This window comes from Mastomys coucha, unplaced genomic scaffold (assembly GCF_008632895.1).
Source record: "Mastomys coucha isolate ucsf_1 unplaced genomic scaffold, UCSF_Mcou_1 pScaffold1, whole genome shotgun sequence".
Classification (NCBI taxonomy): domain Eukaryota; kingdom Metazoa; phylum Chordata; class Mammalia; order Rodentia; family Muridae; genus Mastomys; species Mastomys coucha.
The window spans coordinates 72539245-72555785 of NW_022196891.1; the positions used below are offsets into that span (position 1 = coordinate 72539245).

General features: G+C 41.8%; 1 protein-coding gene and 1 long non-coding RNA gene across 4 annotated transcripts in view; both read right to left on the reverse strand.

The window, feature by feature from the left end:
• Rgs7 (regulator of G protein signaling 7) overlaps window positions 1–16541 on the reverse strand; it is a 396147-nt gene that overhangs the window by 354638 nt on the left and 24968 nt on the right. The window lies entirely within an intron of this gene.
• Window positions 15799–16541, reverse strand: part of LOC116103901 — a 7667-nt gene continuing 6924 nt past the window's right edge. Inside the window, exons 3-4 of the long non-coding RNA XR_004123621.1 lie at window positions 16274–16400; window positions 15799–15991 (exon numbers count right to left, since the gene is read on the reverse strand). This is a non-coding gene — a long non-coding RNA (uncharacterized LOC116103901). The remainder of the gene's footprint in view (window positions 15992–16273; window positions 16401–16541) is intronic.

Genomic DNA, 16541 nt, shown 5'->3' on the forward strand with positions numbered 1-16541 from the left:
AGAAGAAGAAGAAGAAGAAGAAGAAGAAGAAGAGAAGAAGAAGAAGAAGAAGAAGAGAAGAAGAAGAAAAGAAAGAAAGAAAGAGAGAGAGAGAGAAAGAAAGAAAGACTGATTATCTCTAGCCATTCTGATATTGATTCACTTTAACTTCTCAACTGAGAGCTGGGTGTAGCATTTAGTTCTTGTCCAGAGCATTTGTCTATATATCTGAGACACATTTCCTGCCATTCAGGTATTCACATTTGAAGGTAATTATTTTGATCAAACTGGTACGTAGAAATCTATATCGAGAAAGGTTAAAATTATTGCCAGTGTCAGAACCACACAAATATCTTATTGTCAGGATTGGACTCCAAGGAAGGGAACAAGCCTCATATGTCTGAGACCTAAGGTTCCATTCCCAACACCATCAAAAAAAAAAAATTCTCAAAATTATTGTCTACTTTAAAATTCAAACATCATACTCCCAGAGTCATCTAACCTTTGATAATAACTCTTAGAAACTGGAAGCAGGAAGTGCTGGCATATCCCTATAGGAAGTGAAGACAAGAGGTTCAAGAGTTCAAGGTCATCCTTGGCCATAAAGTAAATACAAGGTCAACACAGGCTCCAGAAACACTGTCTCCACCTCCCCAAGCTCCCCACCCCCAAATTAAAATAGCAACAAGATAATCATCTTTATCATCTCACTTTAAGCTGTGTGAAACTTATTCAGTGAGGGCATCAAAAATGTTCTTCAAAAGAGTCAGTTCTCGTGTCTGATAGCATCTGAAAGTCATCTAGTCCGAGGCGGGCACTCACCAGCACACAGCATTTAACCCACTAGCATGATGGCTGACAAGGAGAGTGAGCGCTATTTTACAGTTAGACCTGGTCAACTCTTGCCCTTGTTTTTCATCATTGCAATGCATTAAGTATTTGTTTGTCAAATTATTTTTTTCAATTACTTCATCTTTAAAAGGCTTCATGAAAGTAAGCTTTTTTTTTAAATTTTGAATAATTTATTATTCTAATAAAGTATAAAGTATGGAAAAATAGTGTATCTGAACCATTTCAGAAAGTAGAGATGTCTCCACTAGCAGACTTGAGTTTTTAGCACCTTGGAGGAGACAGTTAAGGCAAGTGGTACTGCCCACCCTGGATGACAGGTGGCTGCTCATCCGCCTGGCGTCCTGTGGTTCCTGTGACTGGGGAAGTCATTTGGTTTATTTCTCTACATTTTGAGAGTGCCACAGAACAACTTAAAGAAGAGGAAGGTGTTTGCCCCACATAGCTGGTGGTTTTAAGATGGACTGGAAATGCTGGGACCGGGAGGTTGAGGCTGGCAACGTGGTCAGATGGACAAGGGTAAACAGGGCATGAAGGTAGAGGCAAGAAGATCACATGTTGAAGGCTAGCCTCAACAGCATAAAGATCTAGATCCTAGCTTGGGCTACTGGAGACCTAGTCTCAGAAAGGAAAAAGAAAAAAAAAAAAAGATAAGTCGCCTGGCACTGTGGTGCATGCCTTTAATGCTAGCAGAGACAAGTGGGTCTCTGAGTTCCAAGCCACCCTGGTTAACACAGTAAGTTCCAGGCTATACAGAGTGAGGCCTGCCTTGAAATAATAAACAAAAATTAAATAATATGTAAATAAATATACATTTTTTTTTCTGGAGAAAAGGGCAGATAGAGTCCAGATGTGATGGCACATGAACAATCTCAATGCTCAGAAGCTAAGGCAGGATAGAGAGTTTGAATACTCCATCCCAAAAACAGTGAAAGGAAGGTAGGAAGGGGTGATTCACTAAAGCCAATAAAAAGCTGATCTATAAATGTCAACCCAAGGAGGACGAATAGGTCACCTGCAGGTTTTCAGGTGACTCATCGGCCATCAGAAGAAGAGCTGCAAGAGGAAGCTCAGAGGAAGCTCTCTTGGGACCTTGACACACCACCCCGCCACCCCACCCCCACGGGTCCTTCTCACCCCCATACTCTCACTGCCTTGAATGGCATTATTTAATGTGAGGATTGTAGCAGGTAGTTGGCATGCTGGCTTCCCTCTGCTCTCTATGACAAAAGCCCTTTAATGACGTCTTACCAACGTGTGGCTTGACTTAGACTCTTCTCCTTCTGTAAGTTATAAACTAGAGACACGAAATACTGGCAACAGGAGCTTACTGGGTAAATTTCTTGCTGTACAAGCATGAGGAAGTGCTTTCAGGTCCCAGAACCCATAGGAAACCCTGGTGTACCAGCACCCACCTGTAATCCCAGCACTTCAGGGGCTGAAACAGACAGCTCCTGGGGGCTTGCTGGCCAGTCCGTCTAGCTGAAATGAAAAACTCCAGGTTCAGTGAGAGACCCTACTTCAAAGTTAAGGTAGAAGAGCAAATGAGGAAAACACTGAGGTCAACCTCAGGCCTACACACACACGCACACACACACGCACACACACACACACACACACACACACACACACCTATATACCCTCCACATATGCCCACATGTATGTATGCACCATACACACAAATATTGATAAAAATGTCAGGATGTATTAGAATATTTACTAATCTGTTAATGGCATAAGAGATTCATAAGAAAATACATCAAACTATTATAATGGCTCTAGAATCTGGGGGAATTCTGGGCACGACTTTATGTAACTGTTTTTCTGTTGTCCACGTTGCCATGGTTATGCATTAATCTTGGAATAGGGAAAAAAACATTCTAAAATAAATAAAGATGAAGAGAGAAACCATACATAATTGTATTTATAGTACTTGTTAAATTAAATGTCTCTCAAACATTTTAAATGAAATTTAAATTTCATTTGCATTTTTTATTTTTATTTTTTTTTACATTTATTTACGTGTGTGTGTGTGTGTGTGTGTGTGTGTGTGTGTGTGTGTGTGTGTTTGTGTGTATGAGACTATTTGTAGAATTTGTAGAAACTCATTTTTTCCTTTTACCATGTGGGTCCTAGCAATTGGAGTCAGCTCATCAGGCATGTTGACAAGTGCCTTTAAATGCCCAAAGGACGTTCTCCCAGCCTTTCCCCTACCTGCATGTGACAATGACTTGAATTCCCTGAATCATCATGTCTACTCTGGGCCTCTAGAATGCTGATACTTTTAAGTATGGTTCTCTGTGCTCCTTATTCACTTCTAGTTTTTCCTTCAACACTCTCAACGAAAAGCTTTTCTAAGATCCCTAGTACATTACAAATGTTCATTCTTTGGAAAGAGCCCTCTAGCATTCATCAATGGCAAGCACTCCTTCCCTGTAATAACCACACAAAGTATGTTATTCCCAAGTGACTTAGCACTGTGCCTGCTGAATAAAGAGATGAATGAATGAATAAGTAACTTTGACATTTCTATAATTTAAACAAATGGCTGACCTTCTTTCCCTCACTTAAATGATCGGCTGTTTGACCAGAATGCCAAATCAAGTAGGTGTTTTTAAACCAGAAAGGGACTTACAGTTATTTGCATAATTCAGTATATCAATTTTATTAAAAGTATTTATTCAATAAATATGAACTTATTTTACAGTGAGTGCCTGGATCTGTGTGAAGTACAAAAGAGAAAAACAGAGGGTCTTTTTCCTCAGCAAACTGAAAGGCCAATACACACAGAGAGAAATCTACAGTCATAATAGACCAGGGTAGGGTCATATTGAAGTGTGCACTTTCTGTAGCAGTAGCAAAAAGGGTGTCTGGAGTATGGAGACACACCTTCTGGAATCTAAAGATACAAAACTAAACTGTGCCTGTCCCTTCGGTGTAAAGCAAAATACAAGCAACTGCCTGACCAAAACTAATCAATGCAAAAGACCAATGGTAATTTGAACCACACACATTAGTGCATGCCTGTCATTGGTGCACTTTAGGGTCATAAGCAGGAGGATCCACAGGGATTAAAAGCCAGCCTGGGAAACAGGGCAAGATCTCCACTTAAAAATAAAACAAAGCATGCTAAACCTCAGTGACTTGAACGGACAAAAGAAACAGCAAAATCCAATACCACTAATGGTGAATCGGGATGCAGGAAGGTAGTGTAGTGTAGTGTAGGCTGCCACTCAGAATAGAAACCTGGAGAATGGAGCTTTATGAAGACCTTATGAAGATTCAACATGGCCACTCTTACTATTTCCACCATCAGTTTCTCAGTCGAAAGCTGAAAGGGGAAGGATATCGTATGAATCTGTCCCTAAGGAGGAGACTAAATCTCAATGGCAGAGCACATGCTTACTGTGTGAGACCCTGGGTTGATCTTTAGCCTGAACTGTTATCGGGAGATATTCCTTTGGATTCCAGTGTTGTGAGAGACCAGTCACTCTTCAGCAGTTCAAGCATGAAAACTGCTGTCCTTTCTAGCTCCCAAAGAAATTACAAGCCTAAGTAGCCACTTTGTTCCCAAGCACTCCAGTATCCCCAGGAGAATTAGAGTCTAACATCCCACTCCAAACATGCTGGCTCCCCCACAGTTCCACCAGCACACCTGAGTCACACTCTACAGGCCATGATGGAAACCCTTCCTAGGAGCACAAGCCAAATCATTTCAACTTCCATCTCTTTCCAACTTTTATTTCTCATCTCATTACCTCTCGCCACAGAGCGCTGTCATTTACACTGAGCCATACCAACGTGGGAGGTGTGGGGCGCTTCGGTCATGTCTGAGAATTACCACTTACACATTTTTCTCCTGGTCTGAGACCACAAAGGGTACCTAGAATTAACAGCTATAATAGGGAATAAACTTCTATCGTCCATTCCACACAGACTACCCAAGAGAACTTCCAAAAGCAGAGTTCTAAGTGTTTCCCTGATTCATGGCGTGTAATTCCTGTTCACTGGTTGTGGTATGAAATCCAAACTTGTGCTGGTGCATGCCTTTAATACCAGCACTTGGGAGGCAGAGGCGGGCGGATTTCTGAGTTCAAGGCCAACTTGTTCTACAGAGTGAGTTCCAGGACAGCCAGGGCTATACGGAGAAACCCTGTCTCGAAAAAAAAAAAAAAAAGCCGGGCGGTGGTGGCACACGCCTTTAATCCCAGCGCTTGGGAGGCAGGTGTATTTCTGAGTTCGAGGCCAGCCTGGTCTACAGAGTGAGTTCCAGGATAGCCAGGGAGAAACCCTTGTCTCAAAAAACCAAAAAATAAAAATAATAATAAAAAAAAAGAAATCCGCGTTCTTTGAGAGTAGTCCGAATATGTCTCCTTTACAGATGAGAGCTGTGTGCTCCTTGCTAAATCTATACCTTTCCCCCCAGAAATACTCTCTTCTCTCTAGCTCTGCCACTCTTGCTGCCTCCGTGTCTGCCTTTAGTGACCTCTTTTACCAGCCTAATTTTCCCTCCACATCACCTGTCTCGACCTTCTAACCATGAGGTCACAGGCACACTTGGTCATCTAAGTTTCAGACACTTCTTTACTTACCTCATAAATGCCACAGAGGCTGTTTTAATGCTCCCATCTCTAAGTGGCAGGCTCCCTGCCACTTGTGTTTTCATTTTTCTTGTATAAAGAATACAAAAACAACTCTGGTATCTGACTCTCTCACTTGGACCTCTTCAGTTCACACTGGAATTTAGGATACTGCCACTTTGAATTCAATTATGGCTACATGTGTTGTTCACAGCAGTGAAGCCGGCCCTTGCTGTTAAGAATACACACAGATTTCTTTCCGTGCAAGCCCCCAAAGGGTTTAAAGTCCTTATTGAATGGAATGATGCCTGGCACGATAGCTTTGACTGACTATGCAAGTTTGGAAATCAGGTAGCATAGTCATATTGTCCGGAGCATCACAGTCTTCTAGGAAAATAGCCCAGGGAAGAGATAAAAGTACTGGAGCTTGCAAATTCGTACAAGAGAGAAACATGAGAGTCAAAGTGCAAATATTGCCCAGGCTTTGCATTTTTCATGTCACAGTCTTAGAACATTCTGGGGAATGGAAGTCAGTACTGCGAGGACCAGAAAAGAAAAGGGTTTCTACCTTCCACCTACTCCAAAACACAGAAATGCACATTGCATCAAGGTTAGAAAGCAGAACTCCAAAGAACTTTTTGATGATGTAATGTAATCATTAGAACACCATTTATTTTTTGTGCATCACAAACCCTCCGAGCGACTCTGCTCTTCTCACCTGGAAATGAGCTAGAGAAGAAAAAGAAAGCATGTGATTTCACTTTCTCCAAGCAGGCGCCATCCAGGGCCCAGGCCACTGCCTGCCTGGTGATGGAGGAGGGATAGGAGAGCAGCCAGGTGATGATCTGCCTTCTCCCCTTGACTGAATTTCAGGACCTGGAAGTAAATCCTCTTCCCAAGACCGCCAACCACAGGCTGCCCAATGATGAGCCTCTGAGCCTGTGCCCAACTAGTAAAGGATAAGATTAAGTTCCAATCCTAAAATTTTGGATGAAAATGTCAAAAGAATGAGTTTCTGTAGTGTTTTAAAGCAGTGGTCCTCAACCTGTGTAGGTTGCAACCCCTTTGGGGTCACATATCAGACATCCTGCAGATCACGTCTTCACATTATAATTCCTAACTAGCAAAACTGCAGTTATGAAACAGCAACAAAATGATTTTATGGTCGGGGTCACCACAGCATGAAGAACTAACTATATTAAAGGGTCACAGCATTAGAAAAGTTGAGAATCACAGATGTAAAGGAAGTAAAAAAGAAAATGAAGAGGGCAACTGCTAACATTTAATAAGTGACATCAGACAATAAGAGACATCAGAAAACCATCAGAGCTGCCCAAGGTCCCACCAAGAGCCTCATTCCACTATCTGGCAGGTTCACAATTATTCTAAAACTCCTACTGTACAGAGCCTTGTGGCTGATCTGTACCCAAAGCATTTTCACATGTTTAAGAAGCTTGTAATGCTGATATTAACACTGCTAGTACCTTGGAACAATGAGATATAAAAAAACCATTCAACTTTTGGGTAGATAAAAGAATTCATATATCTTTACTTGGTATCATATGAAAACTGGTTGCATGCACACACTGTATGATGATCAAATCAAGGTTATAAACACACCCATCCCCTCAACATGTATCATTTCTGTGCTGGGAACTGTGATCCTCCTCTAGCTAGTTTGAAATTCATTATAGATAAATAGAAATAATAGTTACTCTACTGTTCTATGGAAAACCAGAATAATCCTTCATATGTTACAGCATTTGGTATCCTCTACATACCTATCTTCTAAATTCATAAGTTATTTCATATCTGCCCCTGTATCTCATGGTGTGGGGATAGTACCTCAGAGAGCTGTTGCGAGTGATAATTTTCTGTGGTCAGAGCATCCTGTGATTCGGTTATAATACATCACACTCTCCTTAAAACTATGACTACATTCTTTAGGAATACAGATATAGATACAGATGTCCACATGTCTCCATCCATGACCTCATTTGGAGGACAGAAGAAGAATCCCAGATATGTGGGACACAAAACCAAAGATGCTCTCTACGTCAGTGTGACAGAACTTTCCCCCAAAGTCAGTGCTTTTGAGCACAGCATGGTGAAACCATCGACATGTGACGTAGTAGGCAGCTCTTATAAATTAATTAATGTAAGGGATTGCATTGATCCAAGTGAGCAGGAAACCCTTGTACCTACTTGTCACAAAGAAGTCACATAGTTAGTCCTGTGCTGCTGACTGAATTCAGAGTAGACACAGAGCCGAATACGAAAGTGCAGGATGACAATGAAGGGAGTAATCCATTAAAGGAGCATTTTTTTTTTATTGTCCATCTGAACCCTTTAAGTAGGAGCTACTTAAAGGGACTCAAGGAATCCTTCATGTTCACAATTCTATAGGAAAGTAGCAACTTCTTTTCAATAAAGAAATGCGTGCACGCCATTCAGCTCACTGGTGAACTGTGTATAGAGTCTATTTGGCAGACCCCATAGCGTCATGTGTAGAAAAGAGTCTAGCGTGGATTTTCAAGCTGAGATTTGCTGTGCAGCTGTCTCATCTGTTTTAGGGTGCATTCGGCTCCCAGGGTACTTTTTCTTCGCACTGCTTATCAAGTACTGATGGGGAGGGGAGAGGAAGAAAGGGGAGGGGAACAGGAGTTGGGGAGGACAAGAACACCTGTATGCGAATTTCTAGAAACTGTTATTTTTCTCACCTTTTTTGAGAAAACAGGATAGCTTAGGAGAACTCTTAATTATTTTTCTTCTTCTTTTTTTTTCTCCCCATTGCCTCAAGTACTCATTAGTTAAGAGGCCACACTATTAAAGAGATCAATATAGGTTGGCCAGGATCTATTGGTAAACCGAAGAAAGTAGCCTCTCTGCCACACCATCTAGCAAAGGCCAACTTCCCCAGGAGTCACCAGCTTGCTCAGGAAAGCCATGAACTTCTTCCAAGCACAGGAAATTCACATTTCCCTCTAGGCTTTGTGTCAGAGGGGCCTCCAGCCAACACTGGTACACAGAGCTTTGGCAACTGGGGGACAGTAGAAATCACATCCCAGTGATGGAAAGCAAATGCAACTAGCCATAATGCATACAGTACCCTAAATAAACTTCCTAAGATTTCATTTGTTTAGTCTGAATGAGTTCATGTGGCAGTGTTAAAGGCAGACTGGATGGCCTGAGAAGTAAACATGTATTGATATAGGATTATGTTTTAAAATAAATGCATACAATCCCCACCCTGGGGCTACCCTCCTCCTGTCCCTCTCCCCTCTCCTCTGCTCCCCTCTCCTCCATCAATAATCCCAGTTGTGCTAGTTCATCTGGAGTGAGCAGGAAAGGGATCCCACTCGGCTCCGCTGCTTCTCAGTCTCCAGAAAGAATTGGGTGGACCATATGCATCTTCTCTGTATAAATGACCTCTGTCTAACTGGCATATTAATCAGCACACACTTCCCTCATCTACTTTTCTGTGGCCTCAGTAGGTCTGCCCACTGCAGCTCCAGCAAACTTTGCAAGTATATGCCGCTGGTGGGTCAGCCAATACTTTTAAAAATGCCGCTGAGATTTATCTAAATTTTTATTTACATATTTTATTCTAGTTTTATTCTACTGAAAAACAAACTAGACAACACAAATTTGTCTTCTCTTTCTTATATTATTTATTAGACGGGGAGGGGGCTTAGCCCACGTGTGAAGGTCAGAGAACAACTTGGAGCCACTTCTCTTCTTCTACCATGTGGGTTCCAGGGGCCAAAATCTGTCATCAAGACTGAGCGGCTGAGCCTCTCCAGCCACCCACATTTTATTTTTAAAATATAGAAGGTTGGTTGTAAGGATGCATTTGTTTTTATATTGTATGTATATGTGTGTACATCTTTCTGCATGTATGAGTGTGTGTACATGTGTAGGTCTGTGTGTCAGGTAGAGATCTACTTCACTGGTTTCACTTGTTTTATTTAATTTAATTAATTAATTTATTTATTTATTGTCCACTTTATTTTTTGTAACAAGGTCTCTATATGGACCTGGAGCTTGCCAGTTCAGCTATCCTTCGTGGCTAATAAGCTTCAGAAATCCTCCTGTCTAAACTTTGCAGCAATGGGATGTCAGGCATATGCCATCCAGCTTTTCTATGGCCAGTGCTACCAAGACTCAGACTTTAGTCCTCATGCACAGGCAGCAAGCCCTGTACTTTCCTGACTGAGTCATCCCTCCAGCCCAAGACACATCAACCCTCGATGCTTAGAAAATCTCAGGGAAGTTGTAGAAAAAGGAGAACCCAACCATGGGCAAAGTGAAGTAACTGCAATGTCTGCCACACTGTCATACTCTTGTAGGAACAGACCACAGATACCTTCTGAATATCCTAGTGTTTGTGGGGAAACACAATATTATCAACATATGCTTCAGAAGTGAACCTCATAAGACCTAGTCTTGGACTCAGGGAATAGCTCAGTGGGAAAAGTACTTGCTGCATACATATGAGGATCTGAGTTCAGATCTCCAGCACCACATAAATAAATCTAAGTTCAGATCTCCAAAACCACATTGCACTCAGCAGCATTCATCTCTGACCCCCACTGCTGGGGGCAGAGTAGACACAAACAAGTGACTCTGGGACCTGGCTAGCAGTCCAATCTAGACAAACCAGGAAGTCCCAGATTTAATGGGAGATGCTGTCTCAAAAATTAAGGTAGAGAGCCACAGAGGAAGAAACCTGAATTCAACCTTTAACATCCACACATGCATTTAAAAGCCAGCTGACACCGCCCCCCCATTCACACATGTAGATACACACATAGGCATACATATGCCTACAACATGCACACACATATACACATACTCACTGTAATTTTAAAAGTAAGAATTAAGAAAAATAAGCTGTAAATTATTTCGCCTGGATAGGTCTAGAGTGTCATGTTGAAGAAGATGAACTAAAAAGCCTCAGGAAAAAAAATCATATTGACATAAGATGATGTTTAAAATAGTACCCAAGAGGCAAGAAGGAAAACCTACACAATTCAATTAAGCATACGGACATCGGTATGTGAGTTGCTTGAACTTCATCATGTGAGTCATTGCTACAGAGAGGGAAGTGCAGCCATGAGGAATGCTTCCCACGGTACATCTGCCTGGGAGGCTGTTACTCATTGGTTACTGGTGTTGCAGACCAAGCTGACTTAGGGGTAGTTCGGTTCTGTGCCTAGCAGAGATGGAAGTGCCTAGCCTATGGAAATATACATATCCATCTATTTTAAAAGGCCCCTTGGAATTCCTACAAGACAAACATAACAAGTGTGGATCTGGCTTCTTTATGTCGCTTTTCCCAATGAAATAATTACATTTGTAACTTAATTTTTGACTTTTGGGGAGAAAGGGGGATTCCTCAGGCTTCGACCATCAATACAATCAATCCATGAGGCAGAGTGACCAGATTTTTAAAAGTAGAAATTAAGACAATTAGAATTGTGGGTTTATTTTTAGCAAAACTTACATCTGGCACTCATATTAAATTACCTTTGATTTTTGTGGCTTTTTGGGAAATTTTTTTATTAAATAAGAATTGTCTGGACTGGAGAGATGGCTCAGAGATGGCTGCTCTTCCAAAGGACCTAGGTTGAATTCCCAGCCCTGTCTCTCTCCCCTTCCCCCCCCTCTCTCTCTCACACACACACACACTCACAGAGAGAGAGAGAGGCAAAACACCAACACATAAAAATAATTAATTTTAAAAAAGAACAGTCATAGAAATTCTTAGACTGTACATCTAGCCCAAGGGAACCTTTTAGAGGTTTTTAATAGCATGTCCAAGTATTTCACAATAACCTATTCATATTAACCATTTTTTGTTGTTTTACTTTGTTTTTTTTTTTTCTGTGAGTCATACTATATATAATCCAGGCTCTCCTGAGTTTCTGATCCTCCTGTCTCCACCTCTTGAGTGCTGGGATCACATGGGGTGGGGTGGGGGGAATCTACCATGCCTACTGTTCATGTTAACATTTATTGATTCGTAGTAAGGGACTGTACCCAGAGTCTTGCCTTTGTCTCTAATTAAGCAACATTGAACAAGTCATTTAGCTTCTAGAAAATTCCATATCTTCAAATGTAAAAATGAAACAATGGTCCAATGGATGCTCTAAGACTGGCTTGCTCACCAGGGACCAGAGGTCAAAAAAAGTAATCTTGCGGGGCAGATGTGAATTAGAGGTGGAGCTGTAGACCTCTGTGACTTTGCATACATCTGAGAACACAACATAATTCCCAGCTTAACTACAGAACTGAAAGCCCAGCTCCACTTGCATCCTGAAATTAAAATGTCCCCTGGCAGATAAAAAAGCAGGTCTTTGTGTGAATCCAAACTCACTTACCCATATTCTAATGAGCAGTTTGACTAGATTAACCCATCTGACTTTCAACCTGTGACCCTGCTCTTGCCTCTCCTCTCCAGCTGACTCTGAAGGTATCTATCTTCACCTCTGACACCTAGGTAAACTTGCCATCTCCAAGGTCTGGCTCCTGTGTGCCGCACCTGTTTCTGTGCCTTCTTATAGCACGGAGCTTACAAAACCTTGAGCCCTCCTATAAATATTTTAGAACAGGCTCTCCTTAACTTTTGTGAACAACCCAGAAATAAATCTACAGAGATGATGTCTTTCATGAAACCCTAGAAATAAAACTGATGCTCAGGCAGCTGGTCTGCCAGAGAAAATGGGATTTCTCTTTTTTCCTTAAACACCTGTACATAAGACTCACATATCAAATCAATGGTAAGTATGAAATAGGAGCCAACACAGCTTTCCTCAAAGGCAATGCTTTTTCTCATTTCCTATATGGGCAAATACCTACATAAAGGCGTAAAAATAATCATTTGTGCTTGGCATTGTTATGTTTTCTTTACTAAAAGTCATAAAATGCCACTAGCAAGCAATCAACAGCCAGCATTGAGGTACGCTTTCATTCATCCGTTAATAGTTTCATCATATGAACGGAACCTGCATCCATGGCGAAAATATCTACATTTGAGGTACACTGGTGACTCACAGCTGCAACAGAATTACACTGAAAATTTCCTTGATCGGATGCAAAGATAGTCACTGGGAAGGAGAAAAAACCTGTTTGAGGAATGACGTTTGATCAAGAAACAATGGAAAGTGTCCAGGATGAATTGCTGAAGTATTTTAAAATCTCCAAGCTTTAACATTTTTATGTATGTGTGTATGTATGTATGTATGTATGTATGTATGTATGTATGTACTTAGTGTGGGGGAGGTAGTTTTCCTGAATGTATGTTTGTGCAGCATGTGCATGTCTTGTGTCCACTGAAGTCAGAAATGGGTTTTGGAAGCTTTGGAATTGGAGGTGTCGATGGTGATGAGCCACCATATAGGTTCTGGGAACTGAACCCCGGTCCTCTGAGAGAGCAACAAGGATCTTTCACCACTGAGCTACCTTTCCAGTCACTTACATTGGCTTTTCTGCTTTAAAGATTTTATGTGGTGGTGCTTTGTCTTCAAGTATACCTGCGCAGTACATGCCTGCACTGTTTGTAGAGACCAGAAGAGAGTATTAGATCCACAGTAACCAGAGTTACAGAGGGCTGTAAGCTGCCTTGTGGACTCTGAGGACAGAACTCAGATCCTCTGGAAGAGTAGCCAGTGCTCTTAACTGCTGAGTTATCTCTTCAGCTCCAAAGTCTTCAAATTTGTCGGGCAGTGGTGGCGTACACCTTTAATCCCAGCACTTGGGAGGCAGAGACAGGCAGATTTCTGAGTTCGAGGCCAGCCTGGTCTACAGCGTGAGTTCCAGGACAGCCAGGGCTACACAGAGAAAGCCTGTCTTGGAAAAACAAAACAAAAAAAGTCTTTGAATTTGGATGAACAGTTATAGTTCTTTGAGGGTCTTCACAGAGGTAAGGCCATCACTTACTGTGAAAACTCTGACTCTTCCCAAGAAAATTCATAAAAAAAAAACCCTGAACAATAATACAGTGAATGGTTATCATTCCACAGACGGCTTTGAGTAGTAGCACAACACAAGTTCTTTGGCTGTTTCTCCACAATGAGAATAAGGTGCATTATTGCCAATAACTATTTAATAAATATTTCCTCCTGACCCCACATTACTGGATACTGTAATCTGAGGTTGCAAAAAAAAAAAAAAAAGAGTCACAGCTACCTTGAAGTTCTAGGAATGTGTGTAAAATCCTGGGAGGCATTTCACAAAATGCCTGGTGTGCTGCTGGAGGGACAGATGTAGATGCAGAAAACATGTGATGGGTTTACCAGCTGCGCTCCAGAACATCTAGATCAAAATAGGTCAACACAAACTTCATAACAAGTTCTGATTCGAATGGGGCTCCAGTGGCTCTTCTGGTGTGCACTGTTTGAAGAGACAGATGTCACATGGCTAAGGATGACAGGTTAACATAATATTTGACCTAGCAGAGGAACACCACGGAAGGCTACAGTCAACAAAATGTACCTCATGATGATTACACGTGATTGTCAACTTGATTGGCTTGAGCAGCATCTTGAAGAGGAGTGGCGGACCCTTCTGTGGATGTCATAGAGGGTTTCCAGAGATGCCTAGGTCGCACAGCTCTGACCCCATGCACAGCTTCACCCCTTGATGGAGCCATGTATGACTGCATTACTGGCACAGACGAGAGTAGGGGGTGAGGTATAGTTGGTGAGAAGTAGGTCATGGGGTATCCTAGGGTATCTTCTCCTGGACCTTTCCTCATTCCATGCTTTCTCTTCTTCCTGGATGATCTGAGGTAGCCTGAACTTCTCTGTCACGCTCCACCCCTCCCCCCATGAAATCTCTGAAACTGTGAGGAAATATAAACCTTTCCTTATTTAAATAGTTTGATTCAGTAGTCTGGGGATCTTGGTGAAAAGGATAACATGCAGTTAAACTTATTTATAATTTTTAGAAGTATTTGGGTTCAAGTAATCAAAAAAAATGAGGATTTAAAGGGTCAGAGGGGGGAAGATTCTCTCATACAGTCATCGACTAGAAAAATACCTGTGGCTTGGGTTCTTGTTTTTTATCACAAGCGCAGTATGACCTCATGGAACTGGGGGACTGATCTAATCAAAATGGCTTTTGAAAGCTCTGGTCTGTTCAGAGGGTGATAGTGTCTGGAGAAGCGGTGGTAAGAGATTCACAAGGCACTGCCAGCCAAGCCACTCGAGGACCTTCACTAATTTCTGACACTGTATTTCATCTGAAACACATCATTCAGAGCCTCACATACCACATAGCAAAATAAGTCCTGTTGATGTGTATGGGGCACAGTTGTACTGGCCCGTCAGTCCGTCTCCACTCATTGCTTTTCCATGATTCCTGTGTGTGTGTTTGTTTCTGTTAGATTTTTATCTCTTGTTTTGAACTCCTTCCTCCAGAAAATGTTCAAAAAAAATTAAAAAAAAAAAAACGACAACTAATGAGCCATTTCATATATGCTGCCAACTACAGATCCTCTCTAGGGAAAAAAAAAATTACAGGATCTAATTAAAGCAAAGGGGTCTTTTCTTGGGTCAAACATTTACCCATTCTTTGTTCTGCTTTTATAGAATACATAATTGTCAGTAAGATTGGAAGGAGAAAGAAAGCTAGTGAATATTTACTGTGACTCTATTCCATTTAAAGTAGAATAATATAACTGTTAAGTGAGCAGGGCCAAAACAAAGAAGATCTGGATTCAAATACTGGCTGTGCCATACATAGTTAGCCTAAGTATGAGAGTTGTGTGTCTGTCTTTCCCTCTCTCCCTTACACACACACACACACACACACACACACACACACACACACACACACACAGTGTTGGATACACATGCATACGTTCATATGCATGTGCAGGTACATGGGTATGTACATTCAGATGCCAGAGGAGGGATGCAGGTTGTCTTCTATTTCACTCCACCTTATTGCCCTGAGACAAGGTTTCTCATAGAACCTGATGCCCACTGTTTCAGTAAGGATGACAGGCCAGTGAGCCCCTAGAATCATCCTGTCTCTGCCAACACTCCCTCTCAACTTTGGGATTGAAGGCACATTGAGCAGCCATGCCTGACTTTTAGGTGAGTGGTAGTGATTCAAAGCCACATTCTCCCATACAGCAAGTACTATTAACTACCAGGCCATCACAGGCCATCAACCCACTCCCATGGCACATTTCTTAACAAACCTGCGAATGGAGTAAGGATTAAATTCTATCCCGTGTACACACTGCTGAACACAGTGAAGTCACATAGGGAAAAGAATGCAATTTTCTCTACCACGTGCTTGCTATGGATATTTCTCCTTGTTCTTTGTTTTGCTGCTTATTCGAGGTTGGTACTCCGAAACTAGGTTTTAAGATCTGGGATCCAGCAACGACATCTGACAGTTTATTTCCTTACTGACCCATTGATTTCTCCTAGTTAGTGGCTCTGAGGAAAAGAAGTCAATAAGCCACTTTTCATGGTTAGAGCCCTGAGCAGTTTCTTAAGCCAGCGAGAAGTTGGATCATCAATGCTTTACAGAGGTGATGAGGCATCCATAGGGCTTCTATCTGACACCTGAAGGGAAAGAGTTGAAAAGCGATTCATCTTTCATTCCCAGCACAAAGATGTATGGAAATGTAAGATGAAAATAATCAGTGTTATGAAAGAAATACCAAATAAACTGCTGGGAGGAGCTGAACAGATAGGAGAGTATTAACTCTAATTGGTCCAAATAAACAATGGAGCCTCTAACGTTGTCTGTGGTTTCCTTTTTGGTCTGACTCTCCCACTTGACCCAGCCCCAGTTTTTTGCTTACCGTCTTTAAATGTTCAAGAACTTGATTTATAAATACTTACTGCAAACAACACCATGTAGCTTTTAAAAGTATTTGCACCAGAAGGAGAGCAATAAGCCTCATAGATGGGGTGTGTTCTCAAGCACCAGTCTATGAGAATGGTTGCAGGGGCTTGCTGGCAGGAGATGCTGAAAAGGCAGAGGGGTAGGTAGGAGGATGCTGAGTTCAAGGCCTGCCTGAGTTAAACCTGTGGATCAGTGGATCATCAAGTTGGTTTGGCTGATCAAAGTATTTGCTGCCAAGCCTGGTAACCTGAATTCAATCCCTAG